At 41.9% G+C, this 17,661-nt stretch overlaps 1 long non-coding RNA gene across 1 annotated transcript; it reads right to left on the reverse strand.

The window, feature by feature from the left end:
- Window positions 1–765: 765 nt before the first annotated feature.
- LOC101677934 lies at window positions 766–12,464 on the reverse strand. The gene is made up of 6 exons (XR_001176552.2): window positions 11,947–12,464; window positions 5,421–5,544; window positions 5,116–5,212; window positions 4,326–4,420; window positions 1,976–2,141; window positions 766–1,036 (listed from the first exon to the last, which is right to left on the reverse strand). It is a non-coding gene; the product is annotated as an uncharacterized LOC101677934 (long non-coding RNA).
- Between the last annotated feature and the right edge of the window lie 5,197 nt (window positions 12,465–17,661).

Consider the following 17,661-nt stretch of genomic DNA (forward strand, 5'->3'; position numbering starts at 1 on the left):
TGTGCCAATGCTTACTAACTGTGACCAGGCTACATTAAATTTTGTAAGACTTTCCTCAATATAGACAAGTCAGTCATTTCCTGACATGGTCCCTGTCATGGGATCCATGTCCAAAAGTTCTCCTGTCCCATCGAAAGCGTCATCAACAGCACAAATAAATATAGCCAGCTGGGGGGGCATTATTTCCATTGGCCCTTTCATGAGCCTGTCAACATGCTGCTTAACAGTATTACCACTTCGTCTTAGACTGGCAAATGCTTGTCTCTGTTCTGCTGCACTCAACAGACATTCCTTTATAAACTTACCATCTGGGGGTGCCTGGGTGGCTCAGTGGGTTAAGCCTCTGCCTTTGACTCAGGTCATGATGTCAGGGTCCTGGGATCGAGCCCTGCATCAGGCTCTCTGTTCAGCAGGGAGCCTACTTCCCACCCCACCCCCCTCTGCCAACTTGTGATCTCTGTCAAATTAAAAAAAAAAAATCTTAAAAAAAAAACAACTTAGACCATCTGTAAAAGGTTTCGATGCCCAGGCAATTTTCTTACTTAACACATAACTGCATTTCCTAGCGGGGGCGTTTATTTTATTAACTTTCAAAGTAAGTCGTGTTGAAATTTCAGTCTTTTTTTCAGTTCAAGTTTTTAAATCACACATCTTTTTTTTTTTTTTTAATTTGACAGACAGAGATCACATGTAGGCAGAGAGGCAGGCAGAGAGAGAGGAGGAAGCAGGCTCCCCGCTGAGCAGAGAGCCTGATGCGGGGCTTGATCCCAGGACCCTGGGACCATGACCTGAGCCGAAGGCAGAGGCTTTAACTCACTGAGCCACCCAGGCGCCCCTATCACGCATCTTTGGAGTGTATCCATCATGGTTCCTACTGTGGATTGTTTCATAATGGCATCTGAGGTTCAATTCCATCGACACAGGCACACTTTGCTTATTAAACACGTAGGAACGTTCTTGACCTCCACAAAGAAATAAGCTCGCTCCTATTTTTCTTGAAACGCGTGACTTTCTTGTTCTAGCTTTTGTTTTCCCACTATTGGAAAACACAAACACATAAGAAATATTAAAATGTCACCTTTACAGATACTACTTTACAGGTACTACTTTGCAAGAGAAACGTACAGACTCTATTTTTGCAAAGCAAAAGTGTGCAGTTCACTCCTTTGAAGTAGGGGAGAACTGAGTAAATTGTGGGGGCTTGGGGACTGTAGGGCACGACTAAGAAGAAATCTCTGATTGTCCTTGTGCAGATGACTGCAAACATGCAGGAAAACAGCCCCAGGCCATCGATTTTGAGGCCCCAGCAAAAGAAGCTGGAGATCCAAATTTCTACGTGAAAGTCCTTGATTCTTAAAAATATTAGTAATATATTGGATTTTTTTCCTGTAAATACTAGATAAGCTACGACATCTACCCATCAGGTTGGGCAGACGAGGGATACTACCAATGTGAAATTTCATGATACATAATAAATTAATTTTTTTTCCTGAAAATATTATATATACCACATCTACCCATCAAATTAGGCAGCTTAGGGACACTGGTTTGGGATCTCTGGTTTAAAGCAGACAAAAACTCCACTTGAAGAGAATTAAATCTCAAATTCTGAAACCATAGGTTTAAGAACCTGTCCAAACAGAATCATGGAGGGTACCCAAGAAGGGGAGCTAAGCTGATGGACCTCAAAGTGCCATGTTTTTGCAGATTTTGTGGTTACAGTTAACTAGGACACTTCTCATTTGCTTGATAGGAGGATGACTTACACATTTTTTATACAGGGAGACATTGTATGGAAGTGTCCCTCTCCCCCTGCAAGCCCCTCTCTGGGGGACCCTGCTGAAAACCCTGGCAAGCCTCAGTCTACAGCATGTTAACATCCCTTACTTCTCTATGTGCTGTGCATCTCCCCCCTCCCTTCTTGGCCTTGGCTTTTCTCTCCAGCGTGGCCCAGAACTATGGCAAGCCCACTGACCTCTGCTCCTTGTTTCTAGTCCAACGCTCTTTCTGCATCAGCCTGTGACTTGAAATCAACATATGCAATCCTGCAGTTGTGGAGATGGTGTGGGGAAGAGATGAACGAAGAGTCAATATTTAGTCCTTTCATCTTCTGAATTAGTGACACACATGCAGGATTCAAACTGCAAAAGGGAGAAAAGAATACGGTAAAGTGTGCCTTCTGCCCAATTTCTATCCTTTCAGGCAACATGCCATACATATAAATGTACACACATACACACTCTACCTTTCAAAGCTTGCCTGAGATGTAATTTACATATCATAAAATGCATCTAGTTAACATGTACAGTAAGGGACGCCTGGCTGGCTCAGTCAGTGGAGCATGTAACTCTTGATCTCAGGGTTGCGAATTCAAGTCCCACACTGGGTGTAGCAATTACTTAAAAATGAAAACTTTAAACAAAATAAAAACAAAGTATATAATGATTTCTAGTATGTTTACAGAATTCTATAATCATCACCACGATCTAATTTTAGAATATTTTTATCCTCTCCCAAAGTATCCATCAGCAGTCCCTCCTCATTCCCTCCAACTCATTCCCATGGCCTGGCCCAACTACCATGCTACTTGCCCATTCTGGACATTTCGGATAAATGGGATCACATGAATATGCAATCCTTTGTGCCTGCCTTCTTTCACTTGGCCTGATGTTTTCCAGACTCATCCAAGATGTAGCATGTGTCAGTAAGTCATTCCTTTTTATGACAGGATAATGTCACCTTGTGTGGAAATGACACATTTTATTTATCCATTCATCAGTTGGTGGACATTTGGGGTTGATTCCACTTTTTGGAATGTTTCCACTTTTTTACGAATGAAGGTGATCTGAACATGTGTAGAAGTGAGTGGCTATAGGTTTTCATTACGTTCACACCGAGTAGTAGAATTGTCGCATCATAAGGTGACTCTCTGTTTAACATTTTGAGAAACTGCTGAACCATTTTCCCCAGAAACTGTACTATTTTGTTTTATGTTCCCACTGGCAACGAATGTGGGTTCCAATGTCCCCTTCGCCTTGCCAACACATGCTATTGTCTGCCTCTCTCATCATCAGCCACTCTGATGGGTGGGAAGTGGGAATCACATCATGGTTTTGACTTGCATTTCCTTGCCAACTCCTGAAGCATCTTTTCATGTTCTTATTGGCCATTCATATACTTTGTTTGGAGCAATGCCCATGCAAGTTTTTCGCCCATTTTTCAATTGGGTAGTCTTATGACTTAGCTGTGAGATTTCTTCACATATTCCGAATCCAAGGCTCTCATCGAATACACAATTTGCCATATTTTTTCCCAGTCTGCAGAGTTGTTTTGATTTTTGTATAGTGTCCTTTGAAGTACCGTGTTTTTAATTTTGATAAAGCCCAACTTGTCAATCTTTTATTGCCTGCGTGATACCCTAACCTAAGATCACAAGGATTTATTCCTGTGTTTTCACCATAGTTTTGTTTCAGCTCTTACATTTAGGTCTTTGATCTATTTTGAGTTCATTTTTGTGTAGGTTTGTCCTCCATTGTTTTTACATAAAAAAGAGAATATCATATACATACTGTTCTATATTTTGCCTTTATATTGGAGTTTATTTCTCATCAGCACACAAAGTGATATCTCACTTCTTTTTACAACTACATGGTATAATATCTTTTGGACCTTCCAGAAAATTTTAGCCAGTTTTCTATTGATAGATATTCAGGCTAATTCTAATTTTGCATCAGCCAACTCTGTAATATATTATGTCACACTTGTCTATCTGTGGGATAAATTCTGAGGATTGGAACTGCCCCATAAAATGGTACAAGCAACACAACTGATAGATACTAACTCATCTCCACAGAGACTTCAGCAATTTCCCTTCCAGCAACAATGTCCAAGCATGCCAGTTTCTCTAACCCTCTTTGATACTGTGGAATAACTTTTTGATTGTTAATATCTAATAGGTAAAATGTTACATCCAAATAAATTAATTAAAATTGCATTTTAACTTATAATTCTTTTATATGAGTGAAGATAAGTATCTTTTCTTATGTTCAAAATAAAATTCCTTTTCTGTGACCTATTTGTTTATAATTTGCCACTATTTTTCCTCTGTTGTTGGTTCTTGTCTTGTCTTGTCTTTTCTTTTCTTTTCTTTTCTTTTCTTTTCTTTTCTTTTCTTTTCTTTTCTTTTCTTTTCTTTTCTTTTCTTTTCTTTCCTTAAGCAGTTAAGGAGAATGTAATGAAATTCTGTTATGTCTGAATCCAGTAGAAATATATTCTTTTTCAATATAGGTACAAAACACACCTTTACTCGTCCCACCCTTGCTCACCAAGCTGACTTGAAAGCCATCCTTAAACACGTCTTTTAACTCATGTTGAGTGACTTTGTCAGGCAGGTTCTTGAAAAGTGTTTTGACATTCTGATCTACATAACACAAAAGAGTATTTTTAGTCCAAGTTCAGATCTAATGAAGTATCTAAAGTTCTCTAAAGGAGAAAAAATACTTCTCCAGGAGTTGAAGGTGTCAAAAGCAATACATATTCCTTCATTTAACAAATCTTTGAACATACATCTGGGCGAGGGCCCGTGCTACATGCTCTACCAAAATACAGACTTGGCCTCTACTCTCAGGAAAGTGGTCTTGTTGGGGGGAAAGGCTATTAAGCAAATAGCCATATATTACAAATTCTGGTGAGTGCCAAGAAGGAAAAGAAAAAAGGGAAAGGAGAACACCCAGTAAAGACTCAAACTAGGGGCACCTGGCTGGCTCACATACATGAACATGAGACTCTTGATCTCCGAGTTGTGAGTTTGAGCCCCATGGTGGGTGGAGAGATTACTTAAAATAAATAAATAAAGTTAAAAAGAAGAAGAAGAGGGGCACCTGGGTCGTTCAGTCAATTAAGCATCCAACTCTTTATTTCAGCTCAGGTCCTGATCTTAGAGTTGTGGGACTGAGCCCCATGTTGGGCTCCACGCTCAGTGTGGAACCTATTTAAAGATTCTTTCTCTCCTTCTCCCTCTGCCCCTCCATGCTCACACACACACTCTCTCTCTCTCAAAAAAAAAAAAAAAAAAAGTTCCCCCAAGCACCCTTCCCCCACCCCAAAATGACTTACCCTAGTCTGGAAGTAAGGGAAACTTTTTCTGATCCTGGGGAAGTGATCCTTAAACTGAGATTCTATGGATGGGCTGCAGGTGGCCTGAGAATGAGTCCTGGAGACAAAAAACATTATGACAGGGGAGGTGAGCCATGCAGCTTGAGCACAGAGGGCAAGAGTAATGTACGCAAAGTTTGCGCTGTGCAAAGAGGTGACCCAATGGCAACAGACTACTTGCACAGAGTAAGAATCCGAGACTCATTCCTGACCCAAAGTTGGCTAGACATACAGGTATCTATCAACAAATTAACTTGTTTGCGTACCTTTCTTGCATCCTTTCTTTTCAGTTTTCTCAATTTAATTTCATACCCAAGGATGTTTGTCTCACTAAGTCTCAAGGATCTTCCCTGGTCATCAGCAAATTTAAAATTCACATAACCGAACTTCCTACAGAGATGTAAAAGAAAAGGAAAAAAAACTCGTAGGTAAGATCAAAAAGCACATGACTTCAGGTTGGCTAGTCTTACTAGATGTGAAAGTGGAAATCAATGGTGAGTCATTCACAATTTAAAACCAAGGCTCCAGGGGCGCCTGGGTGGCTCAGTGGGTTAAGCCGCTGCGTTCAGGTCATGATCTCAGGGTCCTGGGATCAAGCCCCGCATCGGGCTTTCTGCTCAGCAGGTAGCCTGCTTCCCTTCCTCTCTCTCTGCCCGCCTCTCTGCCTACTTGTGATCTCTCACTGTCAAATAAATAAATTAAATATTTCTTTAAAATTAATTAATTAATTAATTTAAAAAAAAAAAAAACAAGGCTCCAGCAACTAGCAACACAAATGCCATAAAGTAACCAGAGAAGAGTGGTTCTCACTCCTGAGCAAGTCTGAGAAGGGCTGGAGAGTGCTTCTAGAATGACATGGGTAGAATCCAGGCCTGCTGTAACGTAGCCACAATCCACTTGATGGTCCCCCACAACAATCCACTTGACAGTCCCCCACAAGGAAGAATTATTTGGTGTCAATAGCACCAAAATCGAGAAACCCTGTTCTAGATTCTAGAGCAAGGACTAAGAGTCAGTGCAAATTCACCTACTGAAATCTTTATCATTTTTCTGTTCAGCAACTGACTGAATTTAACTAAAAGCTATAGAAAATGAAACTTAAGGGGCGCCTGGGTGCCTCAGTGGGTTAAGCCGCTGCCTTCAGCTCGGGTCGTGATATTAGGGTCCTGGGATCGAGCCCCACATCGGGCTCTTCGCTCAGCAGGGAGCCTGCTTCTCTCTCTCTGCCTACCTGTGATTTTTCTCTGTCAAATAAATAAATAAAATCTTTTTAAAAAAATGAAGCTTAAAATTATAAGGTTTGGAATTTTTGTTTGAAGAAAGAGCCATCTGCATGTGTGAATTGGAACAAAAATACCACTCCTAATGAAGAATGTGTTAGCAAAACCCAAGCGCTATTAGAAGACTTTTTAATGCCAATGGAAATCTTATTTACTGAAATTGCAACAATATTATAAAATACAGTTAACACAAAAGTAACACAACTGACAAAAGCTGTGGCAGAGGCTCTGAGCCCAAAGTGCTGGGCTCAAATCAGCTCTGCCATTTTCTAACTGTGCACATCACTTAACTTCTCTGTGCCTAAATATTCTCCTTCGTGAAATGGGGATAATGTCAATAATTACCACTGAGGGGGTGCCTGGGTGGCTCAGTGGGTTAAAGCCTCTGCCTTCAGCTCAGGTCATGATCCCAGGGTTCTGGGATCCAGCCCCACATCGGGCTCTCTGCTCTGTGGGGAGCCTGCTTCCTCCTCTCTCTCTCTGCCTGCCTCTCTGCCTACTTGTGATCTCTGTCAAATAAATAAATAAAATCTTAAAAAAAAATAAATAATTACCACTGAGGGCTGTCTTAACAGATTCCATGAATTCATCTAAATAAGGAACGAAGAACAATGCCCAGTACAATGAGTGCTCAATGAATGTTTACTATTATTATCTTTTTGTTTTTACCAAGACGGTCTGAGTACCATAAAATATGCTCACACCCAGGAAATACTCTTCAGATACAAAAGAAGTGACAAAGAGAAAATGCAACTGGGCAAAAAAGCAGAAGTGATACAGGACCTATATTTGCCACCAGCAGCCATATAAGAAGGTAAATTTTTAAAAAAGAGAGGAAAAAAAAAAGAACTCAAACAGTTAAGAAACAATGACACTAAAAGATAATTCCACTGAAATTCTGGCATTGTGTAATGCCAAATTGCAGTAAAAAAAATCCCCTTGTTTTCCACTTGGGCTTTTACTGTGTCCCAAATATCGTACCTACACAATGCCTGAGCCCATGAGGTTACCACCATGCTGTATGGTCACCAAGGACACGATTTGGTCACGCACTTGTGTCAGCATCTATGCTGAGCTCTCGGAGACGAGTTTCTCAGCGTGTAGTTACAGAGCTCCCAGCACCACCTGGCAAGCTTTTCTAAAGAAACAGGAAAAGAAAAAAAAATCCTACACTACACTTAGAGCTATCAAATCTTTAAGAGGGAAGGAACTAGGTTTCTAGGAGTTTCCAAACTACTGGCCTAGGAAAATATACCAAGTCAACTACTGTTTGGGTGGTTCCACATGCCACTAGAGTGCCAACTCTTTGTTTTTCTGTTTGTTTGCTTTTGTTTTTAAGATTTTATTTTTAAGTAATCTCTACACCTACATGGGGATTGAAATCACAACCCTGAGATCAAGAGTCAGGCACTCCACCAACTGGCCAGCCAGGCACCCCTAGAGTGCCAACTCTTCACATGCAAATAAACACAAAGTGAACAGCCCCCCACAATAGGCACCTGGAACGTACAGAGGAGTGAGAGCCAATCCTTGAAGATTGGGCCTCGTGCTTCCTAATTGTACCATCAATTCCAACCCACAGCTACTGATAACTGGGTATGGTTCTATAAAACTAAAGATTAAAATGTTAGGGGTGCCTGGGTTGCAGTCAGTTAAGCACCTGACTCTTGGTTTTGACTGAGGTCATGATCTCAGGATTATGAGATGAAACCAAGCATTGGACTCTAAACTCAGCATGGAATCTGCTTGAGTTTTTCTCTCTCTCCGTCTGCCCCTTCCCTCACACTCACGTGCAAGCACATGCACTCTCTCTCTCTCAAATAAATCAATCTCTTTTTTTTAAAAGACTAAAATTTGAGCAAAACATTGAGTGATTTCTCACCATACACAGAAGGACAAAATTAAGAACTATGGGTAATACATAAAACAAATGTCTTCACCTTGCCAGTGTTAACTAGGCACAATGTCATAACTGGTGTTATGAGCTGAACTATATCCCACTAAAATCCGTATGTCAAAGTCTTAATCCACAGTATCTAAGAATGTTACTGTACTTGGAGACAGGCTTTTAAAGAAGTAAGTAAGTTAAAATGGGATCGTTAGAGTAGGCCCTAATCTGGGGCACCTGGGTGGCTCAGTGTGTTAAGCATCTGCCTTCAGCTCAGGTCATCGCTTCAGGGTCCTGGGATCAAGCCCCATATTAGGCTCTCTGCTAGGTGGGGAGCCTGCTTCCCCTGCTCTCTGTCTGCCTCTCTAGCTACTTGTGATCTCTCTCTGTCAAGTAAATAAATAAAATCTTAAAAAAAAAAAAAAAAGAGTAGCATGCTTTTCCAACTGAGACAGCCAGGCATCCAAAGAGATGAGGGTTTTAACAAAATAATTTTGATGAGCCAACTTTGGGGTCTGAATAACCTAAAAGTTCATCTAACTGTGAGCATACTTCTATATGCTGCACTGATCAGAGAAAACCATTATAGGAATCACACTTTAGGGATGCCTGATGGGCTCAGTCCATTCAGCGTCTGCCTTTGGCTCAGGTCATGATCTCAGGGTCCTGGGATCAAGTCCTGCTTTGGACTCCTTGGTCAGCAAGGAACCTGGTTCTTCCTCTGGCTGCAGCTCCCCCTGCTTATGCTCTCTCTGACAAATAAATAAAATCTTTTTAAAAAATCAATCAATCACACTTTTAAAGGGAATGACCAAGGGTGACCACTGTGAACAGTCCAGAACCACATCACATGCATATCAGCCTAAGGAGGATATAATGTGACTACTCCTGTTTTCTTCAAAGAATAAGAGTCTGGGTTCCAAAGTAAAAGTTGCATTCACCAAGAATCTTCTGGCTTATTGCTACATAAGCTAATGCAGTGTATAGTGAACATCACAATACAATAGATGTTCTTAACTGTGTCTAACTATGTCTACTTAACCAAATCATACGAACCTAGATCTATGGCTAGATTAAAAGACAGTCTCCATTAAAACAGGACTTACTAACTTGAGGTCCACAAAATGCCAAGCAGGTTCCTCTATGGTACTCACAGAACACCTCGTCATGTCTGTTGTCATAAGCTAACGTACATCCCCAATAAGCATCAATTGTGTTTGTTCCAAACCCATATTTGACTGTCGTATTTGCAGTTTCGATTACATAATAAAATCATATGAACCAATCAAATCAATGCAAAAAGTAAGTTACTGAATCTCTGAAAACAACATTGAATGCTTCAGACCTATTTGATGAAACTTAAGTGTGTTAAGCCTCCGCCTTCAGCTCAGGTCATGGTCTCAGGGTCCTGGGATCAAGCCTACATTGGACTCTCTGCTCAGCGGGGAGCCTGCTTCCCTCTCTCTGCCTGTCTCTCTGCCTGCTTGTGATCTCTGTCAAATAAATAAAAATCTTAAAACACACACACACACACACACACACACACTGTAGTCAAATTAGGTGTGGGTGAGCAACCATAAAAAGTGGGAAAAAATGGTAAAAATGTAGGAGTATTGAAATTGCTTTACTAGCAGTTTTTAAGGTTTTGCTTTGCTTTAAAGAAACAAAACTTTGGGGTGCCTATCTGGCTCTGGTGGAAAAGAATACAACTCTTGATCTTGGGGTTGTGAGTTCAGCCCCACATTGGATGCAGAGACTACCTAAATAAAAACTTAAAAAGAAAAAAAGAAACAAACTTCAAATTACAGAAGCTGCACTTAAGGGAGTACTTTATACTGGGAGACAAACTATTCCAACATTGAATCCAAAGTCAAAAACAAGGCCTTAGTCCCACATCAAAATATTCATAAATAAACACACATTTAGCATTTTTTTTCCTTAGGATTTTTATTTATTTGATAGCGAGAGAGAGAGCAAAGCAGTCCTCCAACTCGACACTCTACCCCAGGACCCCAGAATCACGCCCTGAGCTGAAGGCAGACGCTTAACCAACTGAACTACCCAAGCACACCCACATTTGACATGTTTTACATTAAAATCAAAAGGTATGTATGGATAATTTGCTTTTGATTGATTAAAACAACGACTAGCCTGAATACAGTTGAATAAAGTTTCCATTATGCAAGTGGCTGCCTTTCAAAACAAGTTGCTTGGGGGCGGTGGGGGGGAGGGTGCGCGGGGGGGGGGGGGTACAAAAAAAATGAATCAGGAAGGGGTAGGGGCTTTGGATTCAGCAAAACCCTGTATAATCCCGTTGAGTTCCGTTATCAAAGGAACAAGGCTGAGACAAAGTGAAAGTTATGTGAAGCTTTATTCTAAACCAAGCTTTAGAAGTCAGACTGACCGATCAAGGCCGCCTCCGAAGAGAGCGACCCCCCTCCCGATCTCACAGGCTGGTTTTATAGGGCATAACCGCAGACCCAAGGTACATGGCTTCTATCGCTAAGGTGTTTACTCCCCAAATCGATACCCGGAACCATACCAGGAACTACGGGAGCATTTATTCCCGGAATGAAGTCCGTGGATGTAAACAACAATATGGCTACCTAGGCAATATGGAGTTGCTCTGGCTAAGCAGGCTTTAATATTTAATAGTTAAACAGGTTTTGACATTAAATTGGCCCTAACAATCCCTTCTCTGTCACCTATTACCATGGGCTGTGTACCCACTCATCCACCTCAATTCTTTTAGGAGTCAACTTAAACCTATCCATATTCAAATACTCACACAGAGGCTCCCAACCAGAAACAGAGAACATAGTAGGCAAGGCACCTAAATATTTATCCAAAAAATAAATCTGGAAACACAGATGTCTGGCAGGCACACAAACTAATGGAATTTAATGAAGCAATTTTAAGAATCAAGAGATTTTCTATCAAACCTGTGCTTCTGGGCAACCAATATCACTTTTCAAACACAAAATACTTCTGCATTCCCCCAAAACAAATCTCACTTCTCACAATGTACTCTTCTTTTCAGTTGACACTGGTATTTAATTTGCCACCATTCTGTTCAGAATTTTTGCATCTATGTTCATGGGAGTGGTCTGTAATTTTTCCCCCCCTAAAAATGAGTGGGTCAGAATTTGGTATTGAGTCTAGGTAGGGTGGACTTGTGAAAGTAAGTCAGAAAGTGTTCACAATACCACTTTTCAGATTAAACAAGGCTGTTTTACTCTGGATTATGGTTATTGACATTAGTAAGTCATTCTGCTCCACACTGAATATACACAATTACCTCATCTCTACAGTCACTGTCCTCTTACACGGTCTCACCTTCCCCACCTTTATCTCCTTTGGGAAAAGACTCATTTTCTTCACTTCACCTGGACCTTTTCCCTGCTTAAAGTGAACACCACATTGGGGTCATCACAGGGCCTTCAACATTCCACGCTATGCGTGTATTTCCTCTAGTATCTGGAATAAGTTTCTATTTGTCATAAACATGGCAAACCTCACCCTAAAGTTACTTTCATTTGGAATCTTTTACTCACACTAGTGAATATCAAAATGCATAGAAAAATACTATTTTTGGCATCTATTTGTAGGTCAGATGCCCCATACCTTGCCTTTTGCCACGGTCTAGAAATCCTCCAGGTATTAGGCAAGCTTCCAAGACTTCATTCCTTTCCCTCTCATTCTGTTCCCTTCAACACGCGTTTTCAAATAATTTTGAGATTTTAAAAAAATTGATTCCACTACCAGCGGTTCAAAGGAAAGCACATAGAGCCAAAATAAAACCCCCTCACGCGTAAAGGATCACTACCTACAGTTCAAGTGTCTTCACCTTTCCAGACAGAGAACTCGGGGTTAAGTGGAGCCGCGCCCATTTCTGAGCCATCCAAATACACTGCCCACATAAGGAGTCTCACACCAGAACCTAGAACCGCCACTTCTCAAAGTAACCCGTTGGCACAGACTCGTCCCGCCTGGAGAGGGGGCCGCGGGTGTACGGCCCCGCCCACACAGAGCAGACTGGCCCTAACAATCCCAGTGCTGCCCGCAGCAGCCCGCTGGCGCCAAGGCGTCCAGAGCGCCCTCCCAACCGCGACGGGCGATTGAGGCCAGTTGGACACACACACTCCGGAAGGAGCCGGAGCCTTCGTGACTCCACTTCGACCAATCAGAGCCCGAAACGCCTCTGGGCCAATCCCGAGCTTCAAACCCAAGGAAGGAAGCGGACCAGCGCGAGCTTGGGGGCGGGGCCTCGAGCCAGGACCGCCAGTGCTACGCCTGCGCACAGGGCGGACATTTTAGTCGACTTGTCTGGTTTTTCGCGCCGCGTACGGAGTTTGGCCTGGGTTGGCGGTGGGCAGGTGCAGCTCCCTCCCATAACTTAGGGAACTTGTCGGGCGGCCACTTGTGTCGGCACACCTTTGTTGGTGGGCCGGGAGAAAGTGAATAACAGTCATAAAAGCAGCCGCTCATCGCGGGCTCGTGAGTGAGGCTAGATAGGTTCCCGGCATTCGCGTCGGTTGGGCCGCCCCCGCTCAGTGGGGCGAGTGGGATTCCTCTCATTTTCAGCCTCGAGGGAGGCACGGGCCTTCTAACGCGGGCCAGAGCAGAGACCAGGACCCGGCAGTAGAGCTTAGGGGGTCGGGCTGCTGACCGTGGGCACCGCGCCCTCGCCGGCCGCCCGCGTCTGCCGCTGTCGCGGAAGCAGTGACAGCGGGGATGGTGATAGAGTCGTTAGCACCTGTGTTGTCTCAGGCATTGTTGCTTTCCACACATTTTATGCACGTCTCTAAACTTGTCTTAGATGTTTTAATGATTTCGTTTTCCATGTAAGGAAATTGAGGCTCACAGAGAGGGAACCTCACAGCTATTAACCGACATCCTCAATTACTAAATAATATTTCTTTGAGCTAAAGCCATCACTAATGTGCTCTTTCAATCACCCTTAGTACCGGTAAGCCCGGTAGCAGGATCGAAATACTAGGAATTATCCCCATGCTGGGATTGTAAAAGCGCGCCTTGGGGATATGTGTGTATGTTGGAAGTCGGGAGGGCTGGTCCTAGCTTCAGAAAGTCCTAAACTGGAAGGAAGGATAACAAGAAAAACAATTTGCCTACATATTTCAGATTTGGTACCTCACTAAGGACTTACCGAAGTAAACCGATCGATGACAACTCAAAAGACAGCAGAAGCCCATTTCACTTATGCATAAAGATGCAAGGTTCAAATAAAATATTAGCAGTTTGAGCAAATTGAATCAAGCAGTGTAGTAAAAAAAAAAAATACATTGAGTAGGTTTTAACTCTGGAGTGCAAGGATGTTTTAAGGTAAAGAAATAGGTCAAACTAACAGACTGAAGGAAGAAAAACCATGTCATTTGAAATAAAGCCTTATCTGTAAAAATGAAACATTTGATGACAAGTTATGAAGCATTCTTATTAAAATCAGCAATAAGAGGGGTGCCTGGCTGGCTCAGTCTCTAAAGCATGAGGCTATTTGTCTCTGGGTAGTGAATTCCAGCCCCACCGGCTAGAGTTTACTTAAAATTAAAAAAATAATAATTGTTTTTTAATCAGTAATAAGAGCTTGGGATTTGAATGTCATTCCTAAGGAACGAAGAGCAAAATCTGTAAATGAAATCAAGACTTATTTGACATTAATATTTAAAATTTCTGGATGCAAGAGTGTCTGCAAACAAATTTAAAATATAAGGAATAGGAACGCCTGGGTGGCTCAGTGGGTTAAAGCCTCTGCTTCTGGCTCAGGTCATGATCCCAGGTTGTTGGGATAGAGCCCCACATGCCCTCTCTGCTCAGCGGGGAGCCTGCTTCCCTTCCTCTCTCTCTGCCAGCCTCTCTGCCTACTTGTGATCTCTGTCTATCAAGTAAATAAATAAAATCTTTTAAAAAATTAAAATATAAGGAATAAATTGGAAAGATATTTGTAACATACAGAACAAAAGCTTAGTGTCAGAATATGAAATAACTATAAATCAGTAGAAGACAAAAATGGGCAAAGAACATGAAAAGCAATTTTCCAGAGAAATTTAAGTAGCACATAAAGGTCTGAAAAATGTTCAACTATGCAACTATCAGGGAAATACAATTTTAAATGATAAGATACTGGGGCACCTGGGTGGCTCAGTTGGTTAAGCATCTGACTCGATTTCCGCTCAAGTCATGATCTCAGAATTGTAAGATTCTGAGTGGAGCCCCTACTGGGTCCCTAGTGGAGCCCCAAACTGGGTGGGGAGTCTGCTTGAGATTCTCTTTCCCTCCTCCTCTGACCCTTCCCCCATCCTGTATACTCTCTCTCAAATGATCTTTGTAAAAATATAAATAAAATAATATACTATATGTATCCATCAGATTAACAGAAATTAAAACCTCAAACAAGTATTTGGGGATTGTGGGAAACTTGTAAATTGCTACTGTAGGGAAAGATTTTTTTCTTTTTTTTTTTTTTTTGTCTACCCCTCTAAGTTCTGGGCTGGGGGCCCTGTAACAAAAGAAATTAACAAGAGAAAAGGGTATGAATTTATCATAAGTTTTATGTAACACAGGAGCCTTCAAAAAGAAATCACCTGAAGAAGCAGGTAAGTCTGAGTGTTTTAGGCTGTTTAATCAAGAGAAGAGACTTATGGAACATGGGATGGGACAAAGGTATATGAGCTCCGTGCAGTAAACTGGAGGAAACAGCAAGGCCTGTTGGTTCAGAATCCTCCCTGTGTCTTAGAGAAAATGGTGCTCCTTTCCTCTGGGTATAGGGAGGGGACCTCTCACATGGGAGCCTATGACTCACCTCAGAGAAGGTCAGAATCCTTTCTGCACCTGCTTTGTGTCAAATTCCTTTAGTTGAAAATATTCAGTACGCCAAGGTACCATATTTGGGGGTAGTTTGTCCTCAACCCTCTTATTACTAACACCGGAGAGAAATTTCCAGTCAAGGAAAAAATTCTCATTCCTCACATTTTAGGAATTCCACTTACAAGTAGCTAGCCTAGGGAAGCAGTCACACTCATAGACAAATATGTGAATCTTTATTGCAAACTTAAAAAGAATTTTATTATGGACACTTCCAAACAAACACTAAGTAGACTAAAAAATGAATCTACTTTACCCATCACCCAGCATGAGAACATCAATATATATTTTTTAATATTTTATTTATTTGGAGCGCCTGGGTGGCTCAGTGGGTTAAAGCCTCTGCCTTCAGCTCGGGTCATGATTCCAGGGTCCTGGCATCAAGCCCCGCATCAGCCTCTCTGCTCGGTGGGGATCCTGCTTCCTCCTCTCTCTCTCTGCCTGCCTCTCTGCCTACTTGAGATCTCTGTCTGTCAAATAAATAACATCTTTAAAAAAAATTTTTAAAGATGTTATTTATTTGACAGAGATCACAAGTAGGCAGTGGGGTGGGAGGGAGAAGCAGGCTACCTGCTGAGCAGACAGCCCAATGTGAGACTCGACCCCAAGGACCCTGTGATCATGACTTGAGCCAAAGGCAGAGGCTTTAACCCAGAGCCACCCAGGCACACCAATATTTGTTTTTTAAAACTCAATTTTTAGGGGTGCCTGGGTGGCTCAGTGGGTTAAGCCGCTGCCTTCGGCTCAGGTCATGATCTCAGGGACCTGGGATCGAGTCCCGCATCAGGCTCTCTGCTCGGCGGGGAGCCTGCTTCCTCCTCTCTCTCTGCCTGCCTCTCTGTCTACTTGTGATCTCTGTCTGTCAAATAAATAAATAAAATCTTAAAAAAAAAACCTCAATTTTTAAAAAATATTTTATTTATTATTTGAGAGAGAGGTTGAGAGAACGAATGGAAAGAGGGGCAGAGGGAGAAGCAGACTCCCTGTGGAGCAGAGAGCCTGATGTGGGCCTTGATCCCAGGACTGCAGGATCATGACCTAAGGCAAGGGCAGATGCTTAACCTATTGAGCTACTCAGGCACTCAAAACTTCAGTATTTTTACCAATTTATTTCAAACTATTCCTCGCCTCACTTTACTCCTCCTGTCCCTTTTTTTTTTTTCTTGAGTATTTTAATGTGAATCCTAGGCATCCTATCATTCCACCTCTAAACACTTTATTATGTATGGTAAAGTGCTATTGGCCTGATGCCATCTAATAGCTAGTCTGTGTTCAATTTCCTGTCTCAAAAATGACCTTTTATCTTAGGTTTGCTTGAACTAGAATTCATAAATTTCCAAAAAAAAAAAAAATTCAAAAATTTCCACATATTACATTTGGTTAATATGTCTTAAATCATTTAAAATCTATAATAGAGAACCTCAGGGTGCCTGGCTGGCTCAGTCAGAAGAACAGGCAACTCTTGATCTTAGGGTCATGACTTCAAGCCCCACATTGGGTGTAGAGATTATAAATAAACTTAAAAATATATATGATAGGGGGCACCTGTGTGGTTCAGACAGTTAAGTGTCCAGCTCTTGATTTAGGCTCAGGTCATGATCTCAGGGTCATGAGGTTGAGTCCTGCATTGAGCTCCCATGTCCAGCCCCATGGCTGGCTCTGCACTCAGCATAGAGTCTACTTCTCTCCCTCTCCTCCTCTTCCTCCTCTCTGTATCTCTCTAATAAATAAAATCTTTAAATATATATATGATAGAGAACCTCTTTTATTAAAGCTTTTATTTAAATTCACATAATTAATATATAATGTATTATTAGCTTCAAGGTAGAGTTCAGAGATTCATCAGTTGCATAGAACACCCAGTGCTCATTACATCCCATGTCCTCCTTAATGCCCATCACCCAGTTACCCCATCCCCCCACCCACCTCCCCTCCAGCAACTCTCAGCTTGTTTCCTATAGTTAAGAGTCTCTGTGTTTTGTCTCCCTCTCTGATTTTGCCTTATTTTTCCCTCCCTTCCCATCTGATCCTCTGTTTTGTTTCTTAAATTTCACATATTAGTGAAATCATATGATATTTGTCTTTCTCTGACTGACTTATTTCAGTTAGCATAATGCCCTCTAGTTCTATCCACATTTGCAAATGGGAAGATTTTATTTTTTTAAGAGTTTATTTATTTATTAGAGAAAGAGCACAAGTAGGGGAAGCAGCAGGCAGAGGGAGAGGGAGAGGCAGGCTCCCCACTGAGGAGGAAGCCTGATGCAGGACTTGATCCCAGGACCCTGGAATCATGACCTGAGCCAAAGGCAGCTGCCCAACTGACTGAGCCACCCAGGCACCTCAAGATGTCAGTTTTTGATGGCTGAGTAATATTGCACTGTGTATATATACCACATCTTCTTTATCCATTTATCTGTCAGTGAACGTCTGGGCTCTTTCCATAGTTTGGCTATTGTAGAC

The sequence above is a fragment of the Mustela putorius genome, unplaced genomic scaffold (genome assembly GCF_011764305.1).
Source record: "Mustela putorius furo isolate JIRA1106 unplaced genomic scaffold, ASM1176430v1.1 tig00000275_pilon_pilon_pilon, whole genome shotgun sequence".
Classification (NCBI taxonomy): domain Eukaryota; kingdom Metazoa; phylum Chordata; class Mammalia; order Carnivora; family Mustelidae; genus Mustela; species Mustela putorius.